Source organism: Lissotriton helveticus, chromosome 1_2, assembly GCF_964261635.1.
Source record: "Lissotriton helveticus chromosome 1_2, aLisHel1.1, whole genome shotgun sequence".
Classification (NCBI taxonomy): domain Eukaryota; kingdom Metazoa; phylum Chordata; class Amphibia; order Caudata; family Salamandridae; genus Lissotriton; species Lissotriton helveticus.
Window position 1 is genome coordinate 29390787 of NC_136058.1, and position 27695 is coordinate 29418481.

The following is a 27695-nucleotide window of genomic DNA, read 5'->3' on the forward strand; positions in this document are numbered from 1 at the left end:
ATTACAGACCCATAAACCAAGTTATTTAGTCTCCCATCCTCATTTTGACTCACATACCTATTTACAAAAACATAGACCCACTAACACACCCAGTCACACAGAGTCGGAGGTACTTAGACATTCAGCACTTATGTATCCAGCAGTAACTATGAATCAATTGCTCTCCACCACAAACTAGACATTTTAAAATGGCGGCCGTTTTTACATCTGACGGGAACCTAGCAGTCGTCTCTAATTAGTGACGTTGCCGGATACGTGACGCAGGTAGGGTTGAGGATTTAAATCTAGACATAAATGCAGGCGTTTTGTTTGGTTGATATATCGAGTTATACACGAGTGTCTTTGCACGCCGGTAAGTGCCTACTACAACTCCGGGCCATTTTATCGGAAATGTGCTATAAAGATTATTGCTCCTCTCTCGTTACCTTAAATATTATGTGTTTTTGAGACCTACATGGCTTCCTGGAGTTCCAGTATAACGTTGAGTGTGGTCCTTATGTATTATGTATAAAGAAGGCTTTCATAGGCGACGGCCCTCTATAGCACACCCCGAAGTGAGGACTCTGTAGCTTGCGGAGCATATTTACATCAAGTTCCCAAACATAAAGATTGGTAGATAGTTCAAGTAGATGGTTGGTTTATTGTATTGATCTGGCAAAATTTTTGTTAGGGCCAGTTCCCACTAATCAGTGAATAGAGTGTCTTGATAAAGGTTTCTTTTTATATCCACTAATGAACAATTAGTTATAAATCAGTCATTCACTCGACCTGTCTCACATTTGATTTATGCCTTATAACAACGGGCTAGTTTGTATATTAACCATTTATGTCGGGTTACTTATCAGATAATAAGCATGTTACCATCATGTTTTTCTTTTGCCATACCAGATCAGTTTACAAAATTCACTAATGTTGGTATTTATAATGTAGTCAGCTTCCTGACATAATTCTCATCTGCCTTACAAAAATGGGCTATTTTGCAGATTAACTAATCATGCTTGGTTATTCAAAATATATCGAGTATGTTACCATCATGTTCATCTCATGACTAACCAGATTAGTTTATAAGTCTTACTGATATCGGTATTTTTCATCTTTACATTTGTAGAGATATATGACAGGATCGTTTTTATCAATCATCCAGATCAGTTAAGACTAAGAGTGCGACACTGGCTGTCCTTATTCTACATCAAAAGGTTAGTAGAGGTGTTAAAGCACTTAGATTTTGGTCATACAATAGTATTCAGAAATAAGTTACAATTGAATTACAAGCACATTGTTTTTAGAAATTGATAAGCCATCCCTGCTTCATAGAAACAGACAAAAGTGGATACCATGTTATTTTGTAGCCAAAGGACTTAATATAAGAGGAGAGGTAAGCTTTATCATTAGTATTAGAAAACCAACTACGGCACAAATAGTTATTTGTTGTAATCCAAGTGCCCATTAGTAATTTGGCCCTCCGATACAATCTTGTTGTTTTTGCAGATTATAAGTCCTTTCAGCTTTCTTTGCTGACTTGGAACCATATAAAGGTCCACATATATGTCCATTTAAATGAAGGTATCTACTAACCTATTTAGTACAGGTTTTGAGACATCATCTTTAAACTATAAATAAAAGATGCAAGCAAAATATAACTGTGTGCCCGTTTTTGTCCCTTAATCCAGTTATTTATACTGAAGAGTGACACCATACATATTAATTCAGTGATTTGGTATATTAACCACTAGCGACATCCAAGAAGTAAGTGGAGGTAATTTTCAAATCAGCATCAATACCATACATAGTTATGAGCCATCTGTGCTGCAATAGTTATAATAGAATAAGATTTTCCAGCTTGGCTTATTCTAATATATGTTGACACTGTAAGAAACGCGGTCACAAATTCTTGAGATCATATAATTGGTGATACTTGCATGATTTATTCAGATTTTAAATTTATGTTACTGTGTCACTTGCATGAATTAACAAAGTTCACATTTACAATTGAATGTGATCATGTGTAGTTGTTATTCACTCACTAATTAATCAATGTTCACGTCAGGAATCCTGAAGAAGGCCTAGCAGAAACGCGTTAGTTTTTATGCATATGTCACCAGTCTCTGAATATTTGGTTCTTATTACATGTCAATCTGCATAATGTAAAGAATATAACATTATGTAAATAAAACAGTCAGACTATAAATTATTAACTACAGTGAATTATTAATCATGCAAGCTGCAACAGTGAATGATCATGTTTTTGTACTGAATTCTTGAGGAATAAGTACATTTCTAGGTCAAATCAATTGTATTGACTGCTTGAATACATATGTATTGGATTTAACTTTAAGCACTTTGCACCTGAGGGCGCCGTGCAGCGGATCTAGCGCTGTCACGTGCCCCCCCTCTACCGGCTCCCATCGCCGCTGGCCACGCCCACTTGTAGGCCACGCCCCCTCCCGCCCTTTTTAAGCGCTGAGCACGAGCGCTCTGTTGGTTCCTGTCTCCTGAGGCGGAAAGCCGGGAGAAGCAGCATTTGATTGTTTACTTGTGTTTTTAAATACTATTTGTTTTAACTTTAAGCACTTTGCACCTGAGGGCGCCGTGCAGCGGATCTAGCGCTGTCACGTGCCCCCCCTCTACCGGCTCCCATCGCCGCTGGCCACGCCCACTTGTAGGCCACGCCCCCTCCCGCCCTTTTTAAGCGCTGAACACGAGCGCTCTGTTGGTTCCTGTCTCCTGAGGCCGAAAGCCGTGAGAAGCAGCATTTGATTGTTTACTTGTGTTTTTAAATGCTATTTGTTTTAACTTTAAGCACTTTGCACCTGAGGGCGCCGTGCAGCGGATCTAGTGCTGTCACGTGCCCCCCCTCTACCGACTCCCATCGCCGCTGGCCACGCCCACTTGTAGGCCACGCCCCCTCCCGCCCTTTTTAAGCACTGAACACGAGCGCTCTGTTGGTTCCTGTCTCCTGAGGCGGAAAGCCGGGAGAAGCAGCATTTGATTGTTTACTTGTGTTTTTAAATACTATTTGTTTTAACTTTAAGCACTTTGCACCTGAGGGCGCCGTGCAGCGGATCTAGCGCTGTCACGTGCCCCCCCTCTACCGGCTCCCATCGCCGCTGGCCACGCCCACTTGTAGGCCACGCCCCCTCCCGCCCCTAAGGACCTATATCTCAATGTGCAACTCTAGAACGCGCAGAGGACGTGCGCAGCGGGTGCGCCGTTTGCGCGCCGAAGGCGCGCCTAAGGCAAGCCCGTCTGCGCCCGTCCGCGGCCGGACGGGGCAAGGGGCATGTCCCCATGCCAAATTAACATCGTACTCTACTGAGGAGCTCACTTCCCTCCAAGGCCACTGGCCACTTTCAGAATCTGTTCGCAGCTACATTGTTTTACTAGGGCTTGCCCCTCCATCTTTGCCAACACTGACGCTGCCTTTGCCGGCCTCTTCACCGCTGTGCTCTTCCCTGCCTGGCCCCCCTCCTCCTACTCCTTCATTATCTGTTCTTTTGCTTAACACCAGGTCAGCGGTCAAACACCACCACGAGCTGTTTGTCCTGCTTGATTCCGAGAAGCCCGACTTACTGCTCCTGACCGAAACCTGGTTTTGTGATTCTTCCCTACCCGCACTCTTGGCCGCCCTCCCCCCTTCCTACGCTGCTCTGCGCGCCGATCGCCCCGCGGGCAGGATGGGTGGTAGTGTGGCCTTAATTGCTCGGTCCGATTTTAATTTTCAACTTCTCCCCTCTCCCCCTATTGCCCAAACTGAATTCCTTGTAGTCCGCTCCCTATCCTTTTCCCCTCCAATTACGTGCCTCTTGATGTACCGTCCACCCCAGCCTTCGTCTCTGTTTTTGCCAGCATTTCAAGACCTATTGGCCACTCTGGTGGTCAATTATGCCTCGGTCTTGGTGCTAGGCGATTTCAACTACTGGCCCTCAGATCCTTCAGAGTGCACCGAATCTAAAGAATTCACTGAATCTCTTCTTTCCCTGAACTTTGTCCCTCACATATCTGTCCCTACACATTCTCGTGGTCACATACTTGACCAGGTTTGGTCTCTCAACCTTCCTGTTTCCCCGGTGTCTGTATCTCCCTGTCCCTGGTCCGACCATGCCCTTATCTCTTTTTCCATCCTTCTCAAACCTATTTCTAAGGTCCCACATGCCAGAAACACCTGGGCGCGGAAATGGAACCGAGTTGATTTTCCCTCCCTGACCTTCCTGCTTCAGAACTCCTCCCCGACCCTCACTGGTCTTTCATCCAATTCCCAAGCCATCGCTATCAATACCTGGCTGGCTGGAGGTTGCGACTCGGTTGCTCCACTCCGTCGTATCTCCACCCGACGCCCCAAGGACTCCAACAGGTGGTTCAATGACAACTTAAAAGAACAAAAACTGACCTTACGGCAAGCAGAGAGACAGTGGAGAAGAAACTACTGCCCCTTATTAAAAACTCACTACTCAATACTACTAACTGAGTATAAGAAAGCCATTTTAGTTGCCAAAACCTCCTATTTCTCCACAAAAATAATGACAGCGGAAAATAAATCTAGGGAGATTTTCGGTATAGTTAATGACCTAGCCTATTCCGATAGAGCCTCACCTCAAATCCCCCCAACCCAGCCCCTGTGTGACCAATTAAACTCCTACTTTCTGGACAAGATTGCAACCATTAAGGCTAATATTCCCCTCCCTTCCTCTACTTTTGTTGACCCTTCCCCTCCCCCTGTTCAGTGCCACCTTACTTCAATTCCCCTCCTTACTGAGGAAGTATTCTTAAAGATACTTCCTAAAGTCAAATCTGGTTCTCCGGCAGACATCTGTCCGGCACGAATCCTACAACAGATCTACTCTACTTGTCCCCAGCCTCCCATTACTTTCCTTAACAGCTCCCTTACTCAGGGAGTGGTGATCCCCGCTCTTAAATCAGCTACAATAGTGCCCATTTTAAAGAAGCCCGGCGCTGACCCATCCATCTCAGCTAATTACCGCCCCATTTCCCTGCTGCCATATTTGGGCAAGGTGCTTGAGCGCCATGTCACCTCTTTACTCAGCACCCATGTAGAAGCAAATGGGGGTCTGGCATCTCGTCAGGCCGGCTTCCGCCCCAGGCATTCTACCGAATCTGTCGTGGTGTCAGTCTTGGACAACCTCAGGAAGGGTATGGATTGCAACAAACATCAGGCTCTGGTGCTCCTCGACCTCTCCGCCGCCTTTGACACGGTGGACCATTCCATCTTACTTTCACGTGTCAGGGCGGCGGGAATTGAGGGCTCAGCCCTGGTCTGGCTATCCTCCTTCCTGAGGGACCGCACCCAGGCGGTTCGGTTGGGGGACTTCACGACCACCCCACTTCAAGTCACCTGCGGTGTCCCCCAGGGTTCCTCTCTTTCTCCCTTATTATTCAATCTTTACATCTTTCCTCTAATCCTGGCACTTCAGCAGCTGGAGGTCACCGTTTATAATTACGCGGATGACCTCCAGCTCATCTTTAACCTCTCCTCTTCTCCCCTCTCTATCTCAAACTTCCAGTCCATTATGATTTTCATCAGGGACTGGATGAACCACAACCATCTCAAGCTGAACCCGGACAAAACCGAGTTGGTTCTCACAGGTGGTTCTTCCAGTCCCTGGAACTCTCTTTTTTGGCCCTCTTGTTTTGGTCCCTCCCCCACTCCTTCCTCCACAGTTAAAACCCTGGGTGTCAAAATAAATAACCAACTCACCTTACACTCACAAATCAGCTCTGTGGTTTCTTCCTGTTTCCTCACTCTCCGAACTATCCGCGCTGTCTCTCGTTTCTTTTCCCCCCAGGCACTTAAGCTGATCATGTCCGCGCTGGTGATCTCGCGGCTGGACTATGCCAATGCCCTGTACAACGGCATCCCTGCATACAGCCTGCGCAAACTCCAGATGGTCCAGAACCAAGCAGCTCGGTTGGTGTATGGTTTCCCACGTTTTCACCACTCTACACCCCTCCTTAAGGAGCTCTATTGGCTTCCTGTCAAGGAACGCTCCCTCTTTAAAACCGGCTGTATGGTCTTTCAGGCCCGCCAGGGCACTGCCCCAGCCTTCATTTCCTCTGTGATCAATGAATATGTCCCGGTCAGAGAGCTTCGTTCTTCCGCTAAATCCCTCCTGCAAATCCCGCGTTTTAAACGTAAAAAGTGGGGTGGAGCCAACTTTTCAACTTTGGCCCCCACCTTTTGGAACTCCCTCCCCGACCATTTACGATCTGCCACACAATACTCCTCCTTCCGCAAAGACCTAAAAACGTTTCTGTTCAAACAGGCCTTTTCCTTGTAACTTGTCCCTCCTTCCCTGCACCAGGTTCACTCCGCCCCCAGTTGCTGGACCTACTACTATAGCGCCAAGAAACCGTAGGGTGAACGCCGCGCTTTACAAATGTTTTTTAAATTAAATTAAATGTACATGTTGTTCTAATTTGCACTATATCATTGGGATTGTATATCTATTTTTCTATCTGTGATTTCTATATGTAAAATATATATATATTTTTTCACCTACAAATATAAAGAGAATAACATAAAATAAAAAACATTCATTAAACCATACTTGTTATGATTTTTACAATTGTAATATGACTATGTTTTTCTAGAGTCTACATGCCCTTCTGCAGTAAAGAGCACTGTGCCCGGTGTTTGTTGTTTTACAAAATAATCCAGCAGTAACAAAGCCAGTTGCACACAGAGTTACATACTCTAATACTCAATGACACATCCAGTAACCATTCCATTCGCACAATCCTATATACACTGACACACCCAAGCAGACCCTTATGGATACACTGACACTCTCAGGGACACACTCATTCATACACTAACACACCTAATGACACAATTATGCATACACTGACACATCCAGTCACACACTGATCCATACAATGACACACCCAGGCTCAAACGTATGCATACACTGACACACCCAGACACAAACTGATGCACAGGCTGACACACCCTGGCACACTCTGATGCATGTGGTAATACAGCGAGGCACACACTGATGGTACAGTGACACACCCACTGACACACTGACCCATAAAATAAGACACACAGTTCTCATGCTTATGCATACACTGAGACACCCAGGAACACACCAATTAATATGTTGACACACCCAGGCACACACTGATTTAAACATGAAAAATAACATAATTGGAGAGGTTATACCATAATTGTTTATGTAGACACTTAAATACTAAAAGTATGTAATTTAATAGTACATAATGGAAAGCTAAATGTATTGATTTGTGTTTTTCTTTCTAGACTTGTAATTCAAAACAGAGTTAAAATGCGGAAAAATACAAACAAGAAAGTTTCCACATTACAATACAGTAAAAAAATGGAAACAAATGTGGAGAATGTGGTTAAAGAGAAAACACTTACTGGTAAGAAAAGTAAGACTTTTCTTAAAATATTATGCATAATGCAAAGTGAGCAAAACCATGCAAATAAAAAACCTGCTAAGAAAGGAAAGGAGTGGCATCAAGAGTGAGGAATCTTATCAGAAAGCAGATAGTTGAACAAGAAGACCAAAGCAAATTAAGGAAATAAAAGTTAAAATGTTTTGTAGCAGGGTAATTGAGTATTTGGAGTGAAATATGAGGCAGTGTAAAAGGAGAAGAAAAGAAGTAAAAAAAAACATTTTAAGGCTATAATAATTGATAAGACATTTGCTCTGAAGAGTATGCTATTTATTTTGATTCTGAACAGAATAAGAACACAGAATACCAGACCCCCAATGATAAGCACATAGAAGAAGATTCCACTCCAGACTCCAATAACTCCCGAAGCAAGCACCAGTCGAGGGACATCGAGACCCCTGAGACACACTTCCTGAATGGCCCAGCTGTCCCGAGATCACAACTCCAAGTTCCCTGCTTCTGACTGCGACTATCTCAAGATGCACGATGCCCAGCTGATCTATCTACTCTGCACCCAGCCCCACCGGTCCTGCTCACGATTAACCTGCTGTGCTCCCATGGTTCCCAGGCCCTTGCGACCTCCTCCCTCCAAGGAGACCCCTCAGACTTACCTGTAAGTCCTCCTGTGCAGTGTGTTTTCAAGTGGCCCCCTTTGTCTTTGCACACTAGCTTCCAAGAAACTCAGCATTCTGCTTCCAGTCAAACCGGGACGCTCCTAAACTTCTTCTGCTGGAACTTTAAACCAGGATTCAACATTGACCTAAAACGAGAAGGTGAACTTCGTGGAGGCATTAGCTCATTTTATATGCCGTTTATAATTTTTCATCATTGTTTTCAAAGGTGCACATTTGCACACAAAAGTGAGATGTTTTCTGAAATTTGAAAAATCGTAATTCCAAAAATACTTACCTTAGAACTGTATTCTTGGTCTTCAAAATGACATATACATTGATAATATTATAAAAAATTGGTTTCTCATTTACTCCTGAGTGTGTGTCTCATTTTTTTTGCCTTTGTGAGTAAAACAAAAGCTTAGCACTTCCTTCTAATAAGCCTAACTGCTCATCCACACTACCATAAAGAGAAAATTAGTATTATCTGCAGGCCTGGCGTAGTTCGCGGAGTTTTGCTGCACAGAACTACGCGAAGTTACAAAAAAAACTCAGCAAAGTTCCATGAGTGGCAGAGTGCAGTGCGAACTGCAGTTTATGCTGGTATACCTGCAGCTTGGTTTGATATATTCCTGAGCAGCAGCTTGCGCTCGCAAACTTACCGTTCGTGCTTGAGAACTTACCATTCGCGATCCCTAGGAGGGAAACAACTCTGCTGCACATCGCAAAGCGGAGTTTTATGCACTCCGCGATCTCTGCAGAGCGCAGAAAACTCCGCAAACTCCGCGAAGAGAGCATAGTTCCGTGCCCAGGCCTAATTATCTGCTTTTATCTATGTATACAAATTGGGGATCCCATTGACTCTCTACACAGTGTACTTCATTTTAGTACACCATACAGAGAGCCAACTTCCTACAAATATCATATGCTGTAAACCACATACTGAAGATAGGAGTTAATATAGACAATCTCTCTGTCGAGAAATTTGATGACAAAGTTCATGGAAAGGATGAAAATTTGGGATACAATTTGATTAATTTGATGGCATGCCAACATGGGATCAATGAATATTGGTATTGTTGACATGGAGAACTGAAATGTATGTTGATTAACCTAGTTGCACCTACTAGGCTTGTGTCACTCAGTTGTGCTGAGTATGCATGGGGTGATTTATTTGACTTTTTGAGAGAAACAAACCCAAATATTAAGGAAATCAATGTGAAGACCGTAGAGCTTTGCTCTCTAGATCCTGCTAATGTTTGTATCTTTTTTAACCACAGGGTACAAGTCATGTTGTCTTTCATCTTCAACAAAAGAAAGTATCCTCTTGGTGAACTTCCTGATTTCTTTTGCTCTTGTAGCAGGGTTTCTGTTCTCCCACAGAACTGTGCACAGAGGATTGGAACCTCAGCGAATTAGGGTGACCCAAAACTCACCTGAGTACCCAACAAACCCCTTACCGAGCTAGCTACAGTGTCTCATTGGTCATAACAAACTCCCAATGTTTAGACAAACCAGAACATGAGCTTACAATACCTCAGGTTACGTGGAACACATGAGCACTCTTTCGTTATACAATCATTTCAAACCAGAACGTGGAGTAAATGAGGAAACGTGCACATTTGAAATATTTATTTACTAATGCCGTCTTCTCAGGCGCAGTATCTTAGATAATACAAGGAAACATATTATCAAAAGCAAAGTTATCAGCATAGTTACTAGTCCATAGAAAGCAAATGGTGACAGCATGTTAACATGCTGTAATGAATAAGAGTTAACAACACTTATTTCTCACCCTCCCTAACACACATATTATATTAAGAGCTAAGAAGGTATCTTTGGGTTTGAATTAGGGCGGGCCCATACCTCAGGATCCTAGAATGAAGAGATCACATCAGCATTCACCAGCCCTCTCTGCATGCGAACAGCATCAAGTGTGTTGTGTGTGCCTCAAGCAAAGCAATATAAAACCCGCCTAAAAGCCAAAGTTGGCAGAAGCTGCACTTATGTTATGTCTAAGAAGGCGCAAAGATCAGACCTCATAACAATTCAGTATCTTGTTGTTCCTGAAGCTTTAGCACTCCCTGTACAGACATAGTTTATTGAGCAAAGCTGATATCAGAGTAATAACATATTATTCTCATGTAAACCACAACGAACTACTAGGTTGAAAGCTAAATCAACAATTAAGTGTCGTGTGCAGCAGCAGCAAAAGGAAAAATGGCATTTAAACATGTAATGTGCCTATGCTAACTTAACGCATTATAAAGATATATAGTAGCTATATGACACCCCCCCATGATCCGAGGACGGATAAGATAAGATAAGATAAGGGCAACTTCATGAAAGCAGAGTTCAACAACCATGAACAACCTTTTAAGTATAAAAAACTGCAGTAATTAAATCAAAATCTAAAAAATGTCACAAGCACTCAAGCCAATAGAACTGGGAGGAGAAAAATGTAAAAAAAAAAAAATGGGGCATCATCATAGACCAGGAAGTCTTTTCAAGGCAAGACCGAATATGCAAAATATGCAGCTACAGCCACCAACAGGAAATCACCGTCTTCATCCGAAAACAGTTCAGCCATCCAATTCAAAAGAGGAAAAGAGAAAACGTGTTCTCCCAACACTGGAGCCTCTATTACCATCAGAGGACAACTCGGAGGGTTTTCAAGAAAGCTCATTGACAAGAAATCCTGCGCTGCTGTAAGAACGTTCCAAGGACCCATTAGTCCATGCATCGCTGCTAAGGCCATAATCCTGTCGCCAGTACAAACCAACTCGTGAGTAACGATGGGACTCATCAGCTGATTAAAGTCGACTTCAGGTGAAACCGGTCCGCAGAGACACAAATCAATGGCCCAATCGAAGTCACAGCTTAGGCAGTGAAATACAGGCTGGACACAGGTGAAGTAGGAAAACCGAAACGATAATCCATATGCCGTGCTTAAAATCGCAAGCGGCAGCGTGCCATAATATTCAAGCATTCGGTCCCGAAACAGCGCTAGGAGGGGCTGGGCTGCTCCTTCCACACGTGGGGCATCCATATTTAAGGAAGCAAACAACCACTAGAACGGCAGCCGCTAGTGCCAGGATAACCGGGAATCCACCAAATAAACTCGAAAAAATGGAATGGAAGGAAGCAGGGATGACTCCAAAGATTTTTTCAAATGAAGTTACAAGACCACTGCTAACAGATTTAAAAAAATGCGCCAGCCCATTTGTGGAGGACGCGTTGAAGATAGAATGTACCATCTCGCTGAAATGTAACGGTAAATCAGTATTTAAAAGGGCCTGAACTTCTGTCCGTGTATTAGCTATGTGAAGAACGAAAGTTTCCCTAGCCGAACTCAAGGCCACTTCCTTCTGGGACAATAGCGCCCTTATTCTGCTCATGCCGCTGAATTCTGCTTTCAAGGTTGGGATGCGTGGCCAAATGGAAACCTCCCTATTTTCATGTGTGGGTGGGTACAGGACATTTCTGCAGCAAACGACACCCTCAGTTACAGTTACCACATAAGCTACACCTTTAATTAACCCGCAACAATCTTCATTATTTAAAAGTAAATAACTTCCGGTCCCTAGTAAGGTAAAAGTCGGGGAGATTGCAGGAAATGGAGTTCCTTTTAAAACGCAGGCCAAGTTCGGCCGGTCTTGGTTACAGGAACCGTGCAATTGTATATGCCTACACATTAGCGAATGATCTGGTGTTTCTGTACACTCCTCCCCATTCAGATAAACTTCCTGGCCGTCTTTCAAACATCTATAAGTGAAAGGAAGGGACCAGACTTCATGGAGAAATGCACTACCTAAGGGCTCATAGCGACCTATGGCAACATATCGCATACAATTTGTAAATTTATACAGAGCAAAAGGCAAAGTTATTAAACCGTGGATAAGCCACATTGCATCGTTGGCCTCTGCCACAGAAAAAGGCAAGGACTCCAATCTCTCAATATGTAACATAGAAAATGAAGCATCTCGCATGGAAAGCAGGATCTGCTTGTCAGTCAAATTAAAGGGGGCAAAGAGAGAAGAAACATTCATGTAGCTCCATGGCACCTTGCCAGTTTTCAACGTTTGAAGGGTCCATGCAAATTGCATGATAGAACGTAATTGATTCTGACCATGGTACAACACAGACACTTCATCATTCACAATATCCACTACAGAAGACACAATATTATCTAAAGTGTAAATGCGGGAAGAAAGCATGTTAATACTATTATCTACCACAGCAAGCACTTTCTCTAGATTGGCTTGATCTATAGCTCTAAGGCGTGTCGCCGCCTCAATCTGTGATGTCTTCCAGATTTCATTGTAAACAGCATATATCCATCTTTTTGATCTACCACTAGCCGGGCCCTTCATGAAGTCATTCAAATCGATATCATCATTCAGCTTTGCAAGATGTAATTTAACTGCAGACAATGCTGAATGTTTCAGCCAATTCTGACACAATTTGCCCACAGAGTAAGTTGTGACAGAATGCTCAGTATCAAAACGTGGATCAGGTCTAACCTGTGTAAAGCCATCAGATAAACCCAGAAAACGGTGCTGGCATGATTCCGCACTTCTGTGCCACACTAGCCAACCTTTTGGATCCATACTGGATATGTTAAAGGACGAATTCAGCAATAGGGTTTGCAAGTCCCTAATAGAAAACTGAGTATAATTACTCCAGCCATAATATTCTTCTAACTCTGGGATGGATGGAGAATTCAATTTTTTAGAAGTAGCCAATCCAAAGCACGTCGTTTGTGAAATAGAGGAATTCAAAAACAACATTTGATTCGGGATGAGACAAGCACGATGCAAAGCCTCAGTGCCTTGTACCTGCCAACTCTTAGAACCCCAAACAGATTTTAAGTCAATAGCTTCCTTCCATAATTCATAGCCGCCAATAGCTAGCTGATCAAGAAAGCACTTCGAATACAACAATTTGGTATCGGTAAGTCTAACCTTGGACATAGGCTTCTGTGTCATTTTAAAATAAAAGGACTCATGATTAGACTGATTGAAGTCAGTAAAATAAGTGTACTTTTTTAAATAAGTACTCAAACTGCCTTGTTTAGGAGCTGGGCAATGCTCCCATTGTGTATAATATACAGTATTCCTTCGTGATGCTGTTTTATGTAAGAAGTGATTGCCAAAATGCTGAAAGCAAAACAAATCACCATAATTAGCAGATTCTAAGTACAAATCCTCAGCATCAAAGGCAGCATAGTATTTCAAATCAGAAAACAAAGACTCTACGGCCTGAACATCCCAATCATCAGAACGAATGTTTTGTTTCACAACATCCCCCATGTTAACCCTAAGCACATTGGGGACATTAACAACCTCGGTAGGGCCATGAATTTGAAACCTAACGGCATCCCACACTATCCCATCAAGGACAGGCCAAGCAGTGATGTTAACAAATGTCACGTCTCTTTTCAATCTGTGTGCAGAATGCGATGAGGAAAGGGGGGCCAAAGTTCCATTTAGATGTCGAATGCAAGTTCTTTCTTCGACATAGTGTCCATTCATAAGACGGAAAAAATAAAACACAAACCCAATTGACATAAAAAGGTAAATTGAAAAAAGCACCAGCCAAATATATGTCCAAGGCGGAATTAAAAAATGTTTTTTAAACAAGCTGGCATAAACTGCAAAACGTGAGGGTTTCTTCGAGGCATTGGAAACAGAGTCAAATGAAAATCTGGATTCTGTGGCCAAACGGGCTTGCAGGTCAGGCATGGACAAGTCAGTGGGGTAAGTATAGTCTATTTCAGCAAGGTCTGTACCGGGCAAAGTACTTAATAAAGGACTGGAAATAGCAGACAACTCAATTGCCACTTCAGTTTCATGATTAGAAGCAGTGGGCAAAACTGAATTTCTCACAATGCAAGGACAGGAAACAGCCGGTGTCATGCTAAGAAGAATCGGCCACTCTGTGTATCTTGACATTGTCAATTGAGATAAACCTGTTTTCCTTACGACCAGGAAGTGGTGGTAAAATGAATGTTCTTGTGCCCTTCACTCCAAGTACTGGAACCGGAGCTCGATAGGAAGGACCAAATTCTTTCTTGTTGTCGATCTTCTCTCGAACCAGTTCTCCAACTTGGGGTAGCCAGCCGACTACCGGGATCTGCAGCGCAACATCCGATGTGGAGGGCAAAGGTTCCTTTACAAGACTGTCTCTGGTCTTTTGTAGATTCTGTAAAACAGTACAATGTTCATCTACGTCAAAGGTTGTGGCGCGAGCCACGCAGTCTAGACCGTCAAGGTCAGGGACGAACATCTTGATGCCAAAGAGCATTTCGTATGGGGTCCGCCCACCCAGAGACCTTCTAGGGAGATTATTAAGAGCACGCTGCACGCCATAGAGGTGGACTAGCCAGTTTCTGCCAGTGCCTATAACTCGAGCTGTCAAAGATTGCTTTAAATCACGGTTCATTTGCTCCACTACACTGTTACCCTCAGGTCTGTAGGGAGACGAAAACTTGACTTGGACCCCCATCAAATTCATGGCATCCTTATACGCCTTAGAGGCGAAAGCCGGACCCTGATCTGAATGGAAGGTACCACAGGCAAAAATCCCTACAAAGATGCGCAAATCTCTAATGACAGTCCGTGAATCAGCGCTGCGATGGAGAAAGACCCACACAAAGCGTGTGCATGAATCAACTGCAACTAAGATGTACTTATACGCAGTATCAGATGAAAAAGGACCGCAGTGATCTAAATAAACACAACCTAGCGGTTTATTAGAAATGTACAACTCAGTCTGTGGCGGACGCGCAGCAGTCGAAGGTTTAATCTGCTGACATATGTCACAAAGAAGGACATAATCACGCGTCTGTTTGTACAGTCCCCGCCACCAGAAACGTTGTTGTAAATGAGTTACAGTGGCTGAGACGCCCGCATGCGCAGACGCCACACCTTCATGAGCCGCTGTAATCAAGTCAGCCCTGCGATCCGAGTTGGGAATCAAACGTTCCCCAACACCAGGAATTTTCACAAAAGGAACCTTTTCGGGACTTAAGTGGTATGTGTACTTCGAAGGGAACCCCGTAGGATGTTTACCTCCCTTCTCAGTGGCAGCAACAGCTGCCAAGATGTCACTGTCAATCTTACTTTTGGACCGTGTAACTGCTGCAACTAAGTATGTAGACACCGCTGATTTCGCTGCTTCATCAGCAAGCGAGTTACCGACAGCGTGGACTCCAACACGCTGGTGGCCAAGAGTATGAATTACAAAAACGAGCGGCAACGTAGCCTTAAGCTCCGCCACTCGAACCCAGATCATCTTATGTTTTATTGTGCTACCCTTGGAATCACGAAACTCATTCTGAATCCAAAAGAACAAGTTTTCATTGTAAGACTGAACACAGTAGAAAGAATCACTCACAATAAGAGTAGTAACACTAGGATCTGCGTACTCCAACGCTAGTAAGAGAGCACGAAGCTCTGCCAATTGTGCGGTGCAATCACCCAGTGGCAACGTGTGCACTTCCCTGGAGATGAACTCATCGTTCAACATAGCACCGACCACAATGGCGCATGCGGAAACGTAGGCATGTTTAGAGCCATGCGCAACCTGCGCCGAACCATCAGTGTAAATGATACAATGGAAGTCCTCCAAAGGTCGCATAGCTAGAGGAGCAGGATGAACAAACTCATACTGCAAGTACTCTTGCGACCGCAATGAGGCGTCAAAAATAAACGTGACATCCGTGGACGTCAAGGACGCAGCCCACTGAATCCACCGAGGGTGCAAAGCTTTTGAATTTGGTACACTGCTTTCGTGACTGCCTCCAAATGAGGACAGGGTGTAACAACCAACATGCGTTTCCCCTGTGACAGAGCCCGTTCTTTAAGAATAGCCATCTGCACAGCTGTTAAAACCTTTTCCACAGTGGGAAACCGCATCTCAGCCGAAGTGTACAAGTGTGACTTGTAAGCAATAGGTACTGTGTCTCCTTCATTAAAAGTGAGGTACGTGAAACCCACTGTCCCCGGTATAATTCTTATCACCAGGTTGGTATGGTTATCACGAGTCAGTAAGAACTTAGAAGTGAGCAGATCAGCCTGCAAGGACTGCAAGATGGCTGAATGCTCAGGCAGCCAGCATGATTTGCAAAAAGTTGGTTGTATCAAAGCATACAAAGGCTTGATACGCTGGGCATATTCCGGAATGTATGTCCTCCCGAAATTGAAAAAGCCCAGTAAAGACTGTAATTTTTTCAGTGTTGTAGGAGCGCGCAACTGTGCGCATTTCTCCAAGAAGTGAGGAGCCAAACCTCTACCTTCATTGTTGAGCTCATAGCCCAGAAACAACACTGTGTGCTCAGCAATGTGCGATTTTGCAAAGTTAAATTTGTAACCCATGTCTGCAAAGTTACAAATAATAGAATTTACACGACACAGATGCTCCCAAATATCGTCGTCTGTGGGATAGATGTCATCCACATACGAACAAGCATCCGTGTCGAGTGCCTCCAAAATAGAGACTATGCGTGCGGTAAATATACCAGGACTATTCTTATAGCCCATTGGGAGAAGCCGGAATTGTTTTTGGACCCCAGCGCATGTAAAACTGGTCCATTGAGAGCTAAAGCTGTCCAATCTGTGGGCATAGAAACCGTTGGATATGTCAAGCGTTGTTTTAAAACGCTTACGCACTAGACTATCCACTAGGGCAGAGCCGTGAGTATTCTGTACTGCGCAGTTACGGCAATGCGAGTTCAAATGCCGGTAATCCAATACCAAACGATATGATCCGTCAGGCTTGGTCACAGTAAAAAGAGGATTATTCATCGGTGACACACACGTTTCAATAACTCCCTGATATTCCAATTGTTCAAGGATTTCCACGACGGAAGGCTTTGCTTCACGACGAATGGGATATTGAGGTTGAGGCTGTGGCTGAGACCGCAACGGAATTTCGTGGCATCGGGATAATTTGTCCCAACCACATTGGTTACGGTACAGAGCCAGTGCGAGAGCCCGAGCCCACTCTTCTGCAAAATGCTGCGCATGCTCTTTCGAGACAGTGTTCGCGAAACTGGGGAGGATCACCTCCTCCCCTCGCGGCACCGCAAGCACAAAAGGTGGGGGCCAGTCAGCCTCCGAAAGCAAAATATCATACGTAGAAGACAGATTTTCCCAAAACACCCCTTTTACGGTACGCTGTATGTCACCTTCAATCAACAAGACAATTTCATAAAGTCTTTCAGGGGGAGCAAGTCTCGTATCGGCTGTTTCTATTACAACGTAGACATCAGTCGCTGTCACCCTCAGTAGTGGACGCAGCGCCTCTCTCACTATGGTAATCTCCGCCGCGCTGTCTAGCAAGGTCAGAACCCACGTCAGATTCCGAAGCCGCGTTCTCACTATCTGTGGCATATCGATGCGCTGTTAAGGCCGCAACTTTCTTTTTCGCAAACTGCGGTCTTTTAGGCGTAGAATCCTCCTGCTTCGCCGCGCCGTCTGTCTGGCGGGACTGGCCACGTCCTTGTTGGCCACCACGTCCCCTACCGCCTCCTCCTCTACCGGTCTTCGGGGCCGATGAGTCCTGAAAGGAACGAGGAGAGCGTTGTTCAGAAACCTGAAATCTATCAGGTGATTTAATCATCGCGCGATCGCGCAAATCATATACTCTTTCAGTTGGCGCAGGAACTTGCGGCGCAGGATATGAATCCTGAGTTTGCTGTTGTTGCTTCCCCTGTTTCTGTTTTTTAGGCCAATTCTGTTTATTGGACTTGGGCTGGACATCTGCTGTTGCAGACTGTCCCTGTGGTTGTTTTTTCTCCTTGACAGGAAAATATTTCAGACCTTTACTTGTGCGACCTATAGTTTTATAAGCGGCCACAACAATCTTCGCTAACTGTCGGGGTTTATCGGCATCGGGCAGAGCAGCCAAAGCATTCGACACCTGAAAGTTCACCGCATCTCCCTTTATATTGGAGAGGATGAGATCGCTAACAATCTCAAAAGAACCACACAAGCGCATACCCAATTCAACCGCTGCTTCCGGTCAGTGATCATCCAGAACACGTTTAACGATCGTAGGCAGTACGGACATAGACGGGGTGCCGAAACACCTCGTATAAACGGCCGCAAAAGTTTTTCCCCAACTTTCACAGTCAACGAGTTCAGGAGTTAAATCCTTAGGCAAAGTAATCGTCAACATTCTATGTTTATCAGCAGGAGTAGAATTCGGAAACACAGCCTCCAGTTGGTCAAATTTCTCGGCAAGCCAGAAAGGGAAATCATCTTTATCATCGGGACGCTTACCAAAAACCGAATTGACCATAACCGGATTAAGTCTTAAACCGCCATGTTCCGCCTGGACGGCCGGACCCCCTGGGGGACCTCCCGGGAGATGACGACCAATGTATTGCACTAATGCACGAATCACGGCAATCGAGACAACATGTAGTCTGCGAATATCCACAAGGGGACAAGCGCCGTGATTCGGGTGCGGGGTGAATCCACCCAACGCAGGCCAATTTGTGCCTGGAATGGACAATGGACCTAACCTCGCAGCGGATAAAGAGTGGGGAAGGGCGCCATCAAACCAAACGCGATGCTGCCAATGATCAATAGGTATTTCCAGTGCCCTGTACGGTGTATATTCAGCCGGTACAGGTGAGGGTGTTTAGAATTAGCGTCCACTTCCGGAAACGTTACCCACGAATAAAACAGTTTGAGAGGGTACGCCGGATCTGCACACACCACCAAAATCACAGCCAAGCCATCTAACGGGACTTGGTAAGCCTGTAAATGGTTGCGCACCGCAATGCGACTATGCTGCGGGATGACCACAGCCTGCGCCATGATTGCACTGTAATAACAGAAAAAACAAAGGAAACTTTGTAGCACAACTGGGTAGTAATTCAAAAGAAACCATTTTAGATAGAATCAAGCTTGAAAAGACCTATTTCAAAAAATAGGTAGGTTTCACCGACACCACCGTTTTCCGGAAACGACAGTGAAGGGGTTAAGGTTTGAATGATATACTACTCGAGTGTCATGATATAAGTGCACCAACGTATGGGCGCCATGTAGCAGGGTTTCTGTTCTCCCACAGAACTGTGCACAGAGGATTGGAACCTCAGCGAATTAGGGTGACCCAAAACTCACCTTAGTACCCAACAAACCCCTTACCGAGCTAGCTACAGTGTCTCATTGGTCATAACAAACTCCCAATGTTTAGACAAACCAGAACATGAGCTTACAATACCTCAGGTTACGTGGAACACATGAGCACTCTTTCGTTATACAATCATTTCAAACCAGAACGTGGAGTAAATGAGGAAACGTGCACATTTGAAATATTTATTTACTAATGCCGTCTTCTCAGGCGCAGTATCTTAGATAATACAAGGAAACATATTATCAAAAGCAAAGTTATCAGCATAGTTACTAGTCCATAGAAAGCAAATGGTGACAGCATGTTAACATGCTGTAATGAATAAGAGTTAACAACACTTATTTCTCACCCTCCCTAACACACATATTATATTAAGAGCTAAGAAGGTCTCTTTGGGTTTGAATTAGGGCGGGCCCATACCTCAGGATCCTAGAATGAAGAGATCACATCAGCATTCACCAGCCCTCTCTGCATGCGAACAGCATCAAGTGTGTTGTGTGTGCCTCAAGCAAAGCAATATAAAACCCACCTAAAAGCCAAAGTTGGCAGAAGCTGCACTTATGTTATGTCTAAGAAGGCGCGAAGATCAGACCTCATAACAATTCAGTATCTTGTTGTTCCTGAAGCTTCAGCACTCCCTGTACAGACATAGTTTATTGAGCAAAGCTGATATCAGAGTAATAACATATTATTCTCATGTAAACCACAACAAACTACTAGGTTGAAAGCTAAATCAACAATTAAGTGTCGTGTGCAGAAGCAGCAAAAGGAAAAATGGCGTTTAAACATGTAATGTGCCTATGCTAACTTAACGCATTATAAAGATATATAGTAGCTATATGACACTCTGAAGAGTACCAAGCAAGATTTGCTCCTCATTTCTAAAATGGTATTATAGATAATCCCTGCACCAAAATTTGGAACAGACAGTGATGACTCTGTATGCTCTTTTCATAGAACAGTATGTGACAAGTGCCATCCTGAAAGACAATGATCAAAAGGGCCTGAGACAATAAGTTCTGCACTTTCAAACACATATATATATATTGCAAGTACTGTCGTAGAAAGTACAGGTGTAAAGGAAAATTTAACAAAAGGTGTCAGTTTGGATTTCCAGGACCTTTCATTTCCAAAGGAAGAGTGAGTAGCTTTTTATCTTCCATCAGACATACACTGACGCGGAACTCACTTAAAAACACATACAACCTCAGTAGAACAGAAGCATCCACGTATATTAATGACTATAATTCTGTGATCCTGAGATTGTGGAATGAAAATACGGACATACAATTTATTACAGACAACTTCATGACTGTTGCTTGTCACATCACTTCTTACATTACAAAATCAGAGAAGACAGAGATAAAGGAGGTGTGAGAGAAGATTTCTGCAGAAAAGTCTCCAACGACTAAATTGTACAGCTTCACCTTGAAAATACTAAAAAAAAATCTGGGCATATCTGCTCATATAAATAAAATTATACAGCAAGGACAATCACATTGTTGAAATGACATGCAAACAAGGACACCTGGGGCCATATTTATCAAAATTGCAATTAGCGAATTGCAATTAGAGAATCGCAAAATTCAATGTATGTAGGATTAGCTAACACTTTTGCGAATTCTACATATTCCTTATTTGTGAATCACAAATTGAGATTCAGAATTAAGCAATACCTTCCCATTCATTCCTATGTGCTAGGAGGACCATAGGAATGAATGGGAAGACATTCTTAATTTGCGATTACCAATTAGAGAATTGCAAATTGAGAATGCAATTTCAAGGTTACAAGGGTGCCAAAAGGACACCCTTTTGCACCCCTGAAATATGCATGTGTGCACATTTTGTGCACATACATGCCCTAAGGGCATGTATGTGCAACATAAGGCACTTTTAAAAAATCCAAAAAGTGCTTTTTTAAAGAAAATCGCAAATTACCACCAACTTGAAGTTGGTGATAATTTGAAATTCCTTAAGGACAAATAGCAACTTTCTGGTGCTTCCAGAATTGCATTTAAGGAATCGCAATTTACAATTCCTTAAATGCATTTGCAAAATAGAGAATCGCAAATTTTGCTATTCTGTATTTTGCAATGACCTTTTTGACCTTTTGGGATGATGCATCCCAAAAGGCTTTTTCCAATTCGCAAACGGGCCTATCCTGAGAATCTTCCTGCCTATCCTGAGAATCTTCCTGTTTGCAAACAGGAAAAATGTTTTATACATATGGCCCCAGATTACATAATTACATAATAAAAGATATATGTGAACATGAAATAAATGTATTATATAATGTGTTTTTTTTAATTGTTGCTTACTATCATTTTTTTCAATATTGAAATAATGTACAAAATCACACAATATATATGTATATATATATATATATATCAAAACAAAACCCTTTCAGGCATAGAGTGACGCATAAATTATGCAAAAAAGAAGGAGAGAACTCTGGGTAGGTCTCAGTTTAGGTGGAAAGCAGCTCCTGTTAGAGCACTCTCAACACCAGCGACACTCTAGATCTGCTCACCTCAAATGTCTGTTTTTCTATCAAAGTTTTTAAGCACAGGATTAGACAGTGCTATCCATGCCGAGATAGAAAATGACAAAGTCTTTCGCCATTTAAACAGCAAAGTCTTTAAGCATAGGACTAGTACAGTGCAGTCCTTGCCGAGCTGTCAAATAACAAAAGCCATTTATCACTCCAGGCACAATATTACAGCTTTGAATTGGTAAAATACCAACTCAAGCCAACCTGAAATGAATAAAAGCAACCCCTATGTATTTCTGACTTGGGTACAAACTATAGAGTCTAGAAACAGTATATAATTGCACATTTTCAAATTTGGGAATACTCATACTAGCATGTGAATTATTGGTCATTTTTTAAAAAGATTTTTTTTTTACACAAGGTCTTTCATTGGGAAGGGAGAAATGCATGAAAACTCAATTGGTAATAACAGTTGATTTACAAATCGGAATTACCCTAAGTCTCCCGATTGACCCTTTTATGGCAAAGTGCCTACCTGGGGAATTCAGAATGGGGTGACTCGACTGCCTACCACCAGGTTTTGTTACCCAGAATCCCTTGCAAAGCTAAGAATTTGACAAAAAACACATTTTCCTCACATTTCTGTGGTGGAAAGTTCTGGAATCTGCGTGGATCAACAAATTTCCACCCACCCAGCGTTCCCCCAGGTCTCCCGAAAAAAACTGGTACCTCACTTGCGTGGGTAGGCATAGTGGCTGCGACATGAAACCGCGCAAAACACAACGTGGTCGCACCTCAATTTCCCAGTGAAATCTTGCCATTTTTGGACAAAGAGACTACCTTTTGTTTTTGAGCCCTAGCTCTGCCAGCACCTAGGGAAACCTAGCAAACCTGTACATTTTTGAAAACTAGACACCATGGGGAATCCAGGATGGGGTGACTCGACTGCCTACCACCAGGTTTTGTTACCCAGAATCCTAAACAGAAATCCCTGCAAACCTTAAATTTAGGTTAAGAAAACACCTTTTCATACATTTTTGGGTGGGATCTCCCTGCCGGCACAAATGTCCTACCACCCAGCGTTCCCCTTGATCTCTCGAGTAAAATGATACCTCACTTGTGTGGGTGGGCCAAAGGCCTGTGACTAAGGTGGGGTGCTTAATTTATCAAACCTAAAAACTACATTTTTTAAAAATTCATTTTTAGCCTGTTCTGCTTTGGGGCACCCACACAAGTGAGGTATCATTTTACTCGGCATAACAAGGGGAACTCTGGGTTGTAGGACCTTTTTGCCCGCACGGAGATCCCACGCAAAAATGTTTGGAAAAGTGTTTTTGTTACCTCATTTTAAGGTTTGCAAGGAATTCTGGGTAGGAATACATTGGGGGACCCACGCATGCCATACCTCCCTGGACTCCCCCGGGTGTCTAGTTTTCAGACCTGTTTGGGTTTGGTAGTTTCCAAAGATGGCCGCTGAGCCCCGGGCCAAAAACTCAGGTGCCCCCCCCAAAATCAAGGTAGTTTTGCTATAGGGTACGATTTGGACCTTTTCCTGTGGCAGCCACTATGCCTAACCACGCAAGTGAGGTACCATTTTTATCGGGAGACCTTGGGGAACGCTGGGTGGGAAGAAATTTGTGTGAGCCCAGTGATGCCACGCTTTCCCATACAAAAAAGTGTGAAAAAACTGATTTTTACAGCTAAAATTAAGGCTTGCAAGGGATTCTGGGTAAAGGAACGTTGGAGGATCCACGCAAGCCATACCTCCTTGGAAGCCCCCAGGTGTCTACTTTTCAGAAATGTGTGGGTTTGGTAGGTTTCCCTTGATGGCCGTCTAGCACGGGCCAAAAACCCAGGTAACCCCTCTTGCAAAAGTTGGTGGTTTTGACATTGTCACCAATCCCACGCAAAAAAAGTTTGGAAAAGTGGTTTTTTACCTAATTTTAAGGTTTGCAAGGAATTCTGGGTAGGAATAGATTGGGGGACCCACGCATGCCATACCTCCCTGGACTCCCCCGGGTGTCTAGTTTTCAGAACTGTTTGGGTTTGGTAGTTTCCAAAGATGCCCGCCAAGCCCCGGGCCAAAAACTCATGGGAACCCCCTTGCAAAACCGAATTGTTTTGAATGAATTAAGTTTTCAATTGGAGAACGTGCGATTCAGGGGATAATATCGCATGAAAATTGTGACAGACAATTTCAAGTTTGCAAGAGATTGTGGACAAAAAACAACAATAGAATTCACCAGAAAGACATGACCATATACTACCATGATTTAACAATAATATCTAAATTTAGAAAGTTATTTATAGCTATAATATACACGACAACAGAGTTACTCAAAAGTCAAAGATTCAAGCACGGCTATCTATTCCTCAAAGACACACACATACAGGTTGGATTTGGCACGAGGGCGAGTGATGCTTCAGTACATAAAATTTCATTAACATAATATTTCAAAAAATGAAATGCTCTGTCAATAAATAAATGCATAAAAACCGAACCAGTGACTCGCAACTCGTGAGCTGTAAAGCCACGACAAGGTACCAACCGTTTTACAGGCCATTCACGCACCTTTCATACCTGATACAAACCAGACCACTGACACCATCTGGAAGGAAAAGCAACACATTACAACAATCACAATAAGGGACAAGGTACACCTTACTGCAGAAAGAGAAAAAAAACAAATATTACTGCACAGCCATCTAATCCGCAAGCACACACACATACTGGTTGGATTTGGCACGAGGGTGAGTGATGATTCAGTACATACAATTGTATTCGCAAGTAATTTCACAAAAATGAAATACACTGCGTATAATTGAAAGTATGATTAACTGAACCACTGACTCACAGCTCGTGAGCTGTAAAGCCATGTCAAGGCACCAACCTCTTTACAGGCCATTCATACACCTTTCGTACGTGTGACACATACAAAACATTCACACCGCCAGCCGCGGACCCATCACATTTCAACACCCACACCAGCAAACAGCGCCATTCAAGGGCCCAACACTTTCACACTCCCACATTTCTGACAAAGCAACTACACAAAATGATGGACTGCATGGAGTGTCACTCAACTAGCAGTGTGTGTAGTGACCAACAGAAAGTAACTACTCACACACCGCCAGCCGAGCGCCAGTCCACCCACACCACCATCCAAGCACCAGACCATGCACACCGCCAGCCACACACCACTCAGCGCATACCGACAGCCAAGCACAACTCCGTGCACAGACAGCCAAGTACCACTCCACACACACCACCAGCCAAGCGCCACTCCACACACACCGCCAGCCAAGCACCACTCCGTGCACAGACAGGCAAGTACCACTCCACACACACCACCAGCCAAGTGCCACTCCACACACACCGCCAGCCAAGCACCACTCCGTGCACAGACAGCCAAGTACCACTCCACGAACACCACCAGCCAAGCGCCACTCCACACACACCACCAGCCAAGCACCACTCCGTGCACAGACAGCAAAGTACCACTTCACGCACACCTCCAGCCAAGCGCCACTCCACACACACCGCCAGCCAAGCACCACTTAGTGCACAGACAGCAAAGTACCACTCCACGCACACCACCAGCCAAGCGCCACTCCACACACACCGCCAGCCAAGCACCACTCCGTGCACAGACAGCCAAGTACCACTCCACACACACCACCAACCAAGCGCCACTCCACACACACCGCCAGCCAAGCACCACTCCCTGCATAGACAACCAAGTACCCCTCCACGCACACCATCAGCCAAGCGCCACTTCACACACACCGCCAGCCAAGCACCACTCCGTGCACAGACAGCCAAGTACCCCTCCACGCACACCATCAGCCAAGCGCAACTCCACACACACTGCCAGCCAAGCACCAGCCTGCACACACCACAAACATATTTAGAATTATTTTTTCAAAATAACACTAAACGAATGGCAATACCTACAAATCAGCTAACACAAATTCTAAAACTAAACACTTTGCACTAATGCCAATCCTTGAAACAAACAAAAATTTTTTACAGAATGCCGATCAGGCAATTCACTTTACAGCTCATTAAAACTCCCAAAACTTCTTTTGCGTGTGGTACGATTTAAAACAAGCTGACAGACACAATCCAGGCTTAGAAGGACAGTCAGGACAGTACATACGCGACTCCTTCTGCACGCCTCTTTGCCAACAGACTCTGCATCTTCTAGTCAGAAAGTCTCTTGCGGTAGTGGGAGGAATGTATTCAGGAAAGTGGCGATCTTTCAATCTAGCCACATCCTCCACCACTCCAAATCTAGGAACACTTGCCTGCTCCACAAGTACAAGGCTGCCTATTATAGACTCCTGAAACTTAACAAAAGGCATCTTCATCTCAGGACAAGACTTCTGGTACACAACAAAAGCATTAAAGGATGCCAAGTGGAACAGATGGATAGCCAACCTCTTGTACCAAACATAAGCCTTTCGAAGAGCAGCATATGGTTCCAACCTCTGATCTACTCTGTCAACACCACCCATGAACTTATTGTAAGATAAAATGCACACAGGTTTGCGCACTTCAGCACCCTGACTCCAAACAGGCACAGGTACAGTACTTTCATCGTGGATAGTAGTCAGCATGTACACATCTCTCTTGTCTGAAAACTTCACAGCTAGAAGCTCCCCACATCGCAATGCAGTAGACTGTCCCCGCACAAGCCTTTTGCAAACAAGTTCCTTTGGGAAACCTTTACGGTTACTGCGCATTGTGCCACAAGCAACAGTGCCCACTTTGGCCAACTCCTTGAACAACCGCACACCAGTGTAGAAGTTATCTACATATAAATGGTGGCCTTTGTTAAATAATCCTCTACCTAGTTCCCACACAATTTTCTCTGTAACTCCAAAAGTAGAAGGACAACCAGGAGGGTTAATGCTGGACTCCTTACCAGTGTACACCCTGAAATTGTAGACATATCCAGTCTCGCTGTCACACAGCATATACAATTTGATTCCATAGCGTGCCCTCTCACTAGGAATGTATTGCCTAAAAACCAAGCGGCCCTTGAACAATAGCAAAGACTCATCCACTGCAATTTCTTTACCAGGGGCAAAGATCTCAGAAAAACGATCAACAAAGTGATCAAGGACAGGCCGAATTTTAAACAAACGGTCACAATCAGGGTGATCGCGTGGCAACGCTAAACCATTATCAACAAAATGCATCATCCGAAGAAAAAGCATATACCGATCACGACTTATGACTGCTGGAAATATAGCTGTTGCCATCAAGGGACTAGTGGACCAATATGAAGACATTGATGGCTTCCTTAGCAAGCCCATCAAAAAAGTTAATCCCAAAAACTTCTTCATCTCTTCAACATTTGTGGGAGTCCACCGGGTTGCTCTAGAATGGGGCTTAAGACTGGCACTGTTGTCCCTCAAAAACTGTTCTGCATACAAATTAGTTTGATCAACAATCTCTTGCAAAAACACATCGTCAAAAAACAACTGAAAAAAATGTATTGGCAGAAGATTCTCAGTATTCACTCTACACCCAGGAACACCAGTGAACTCTGGCAATGCCGGCTGCACCATGCCAGGGGGAACGCAGAGGCCCTCCCTATCAACGGGGGGAGCAGCCACCCCAGCCTGCAGCACAGAAGCCTCTTGCTGCTGTTCACCAACGGGAAGCCTAACAGCCACAGATACTTCTGGCTGCACAACAGAAAACATAGCATCCCCAGAGGACTCTTCCTGCACTACACCAACGGGAAGCCTAGCAGCCTGAGATGCTTCTTGCTGCACTACACCACCGGGAAACCAAGCAGCCCCAGATGCCTCTTGCCGCTCTACACCAATGGGAAGCCTAACAGCCCCAGATGCCTCTTGCTGCACTACACCAACAGGAAGACGAACAGCACCAGATGCCTCTTGGCGCACCACAGCAATGTGAAGCCTTTTGGGCGCAGGCTGCAGCCCACATGCCTCTTGCCGACGTAAAAAGAAAGGAAACCTTTCGGCCCTAGGCAGCAGCA

The 27695-nt window shown here is 44.1% G+C and overlaps 1 long non-coding RNA gene across 1 annotated transcript; it reads left to right on the forward strand.

The window, feature by feature from the left end:
- The first annotated feature begins 272 nt into the window (after positions 1-272).
- On the forward strand, positions 273-8406 carry LOC144807748 (uncharacterized). The gene is made up of 4 exons (XR_013606426.1): positions 273-352; positions 1109-1196; positions 7274-7395; positions 7721-8406. It is a non-coding gene; the product is annotated as an uncharacterized LOC144807748 (long non-coding RNA).
- Positions 8407-27695: the final 19289 nt, after the last annotated feature.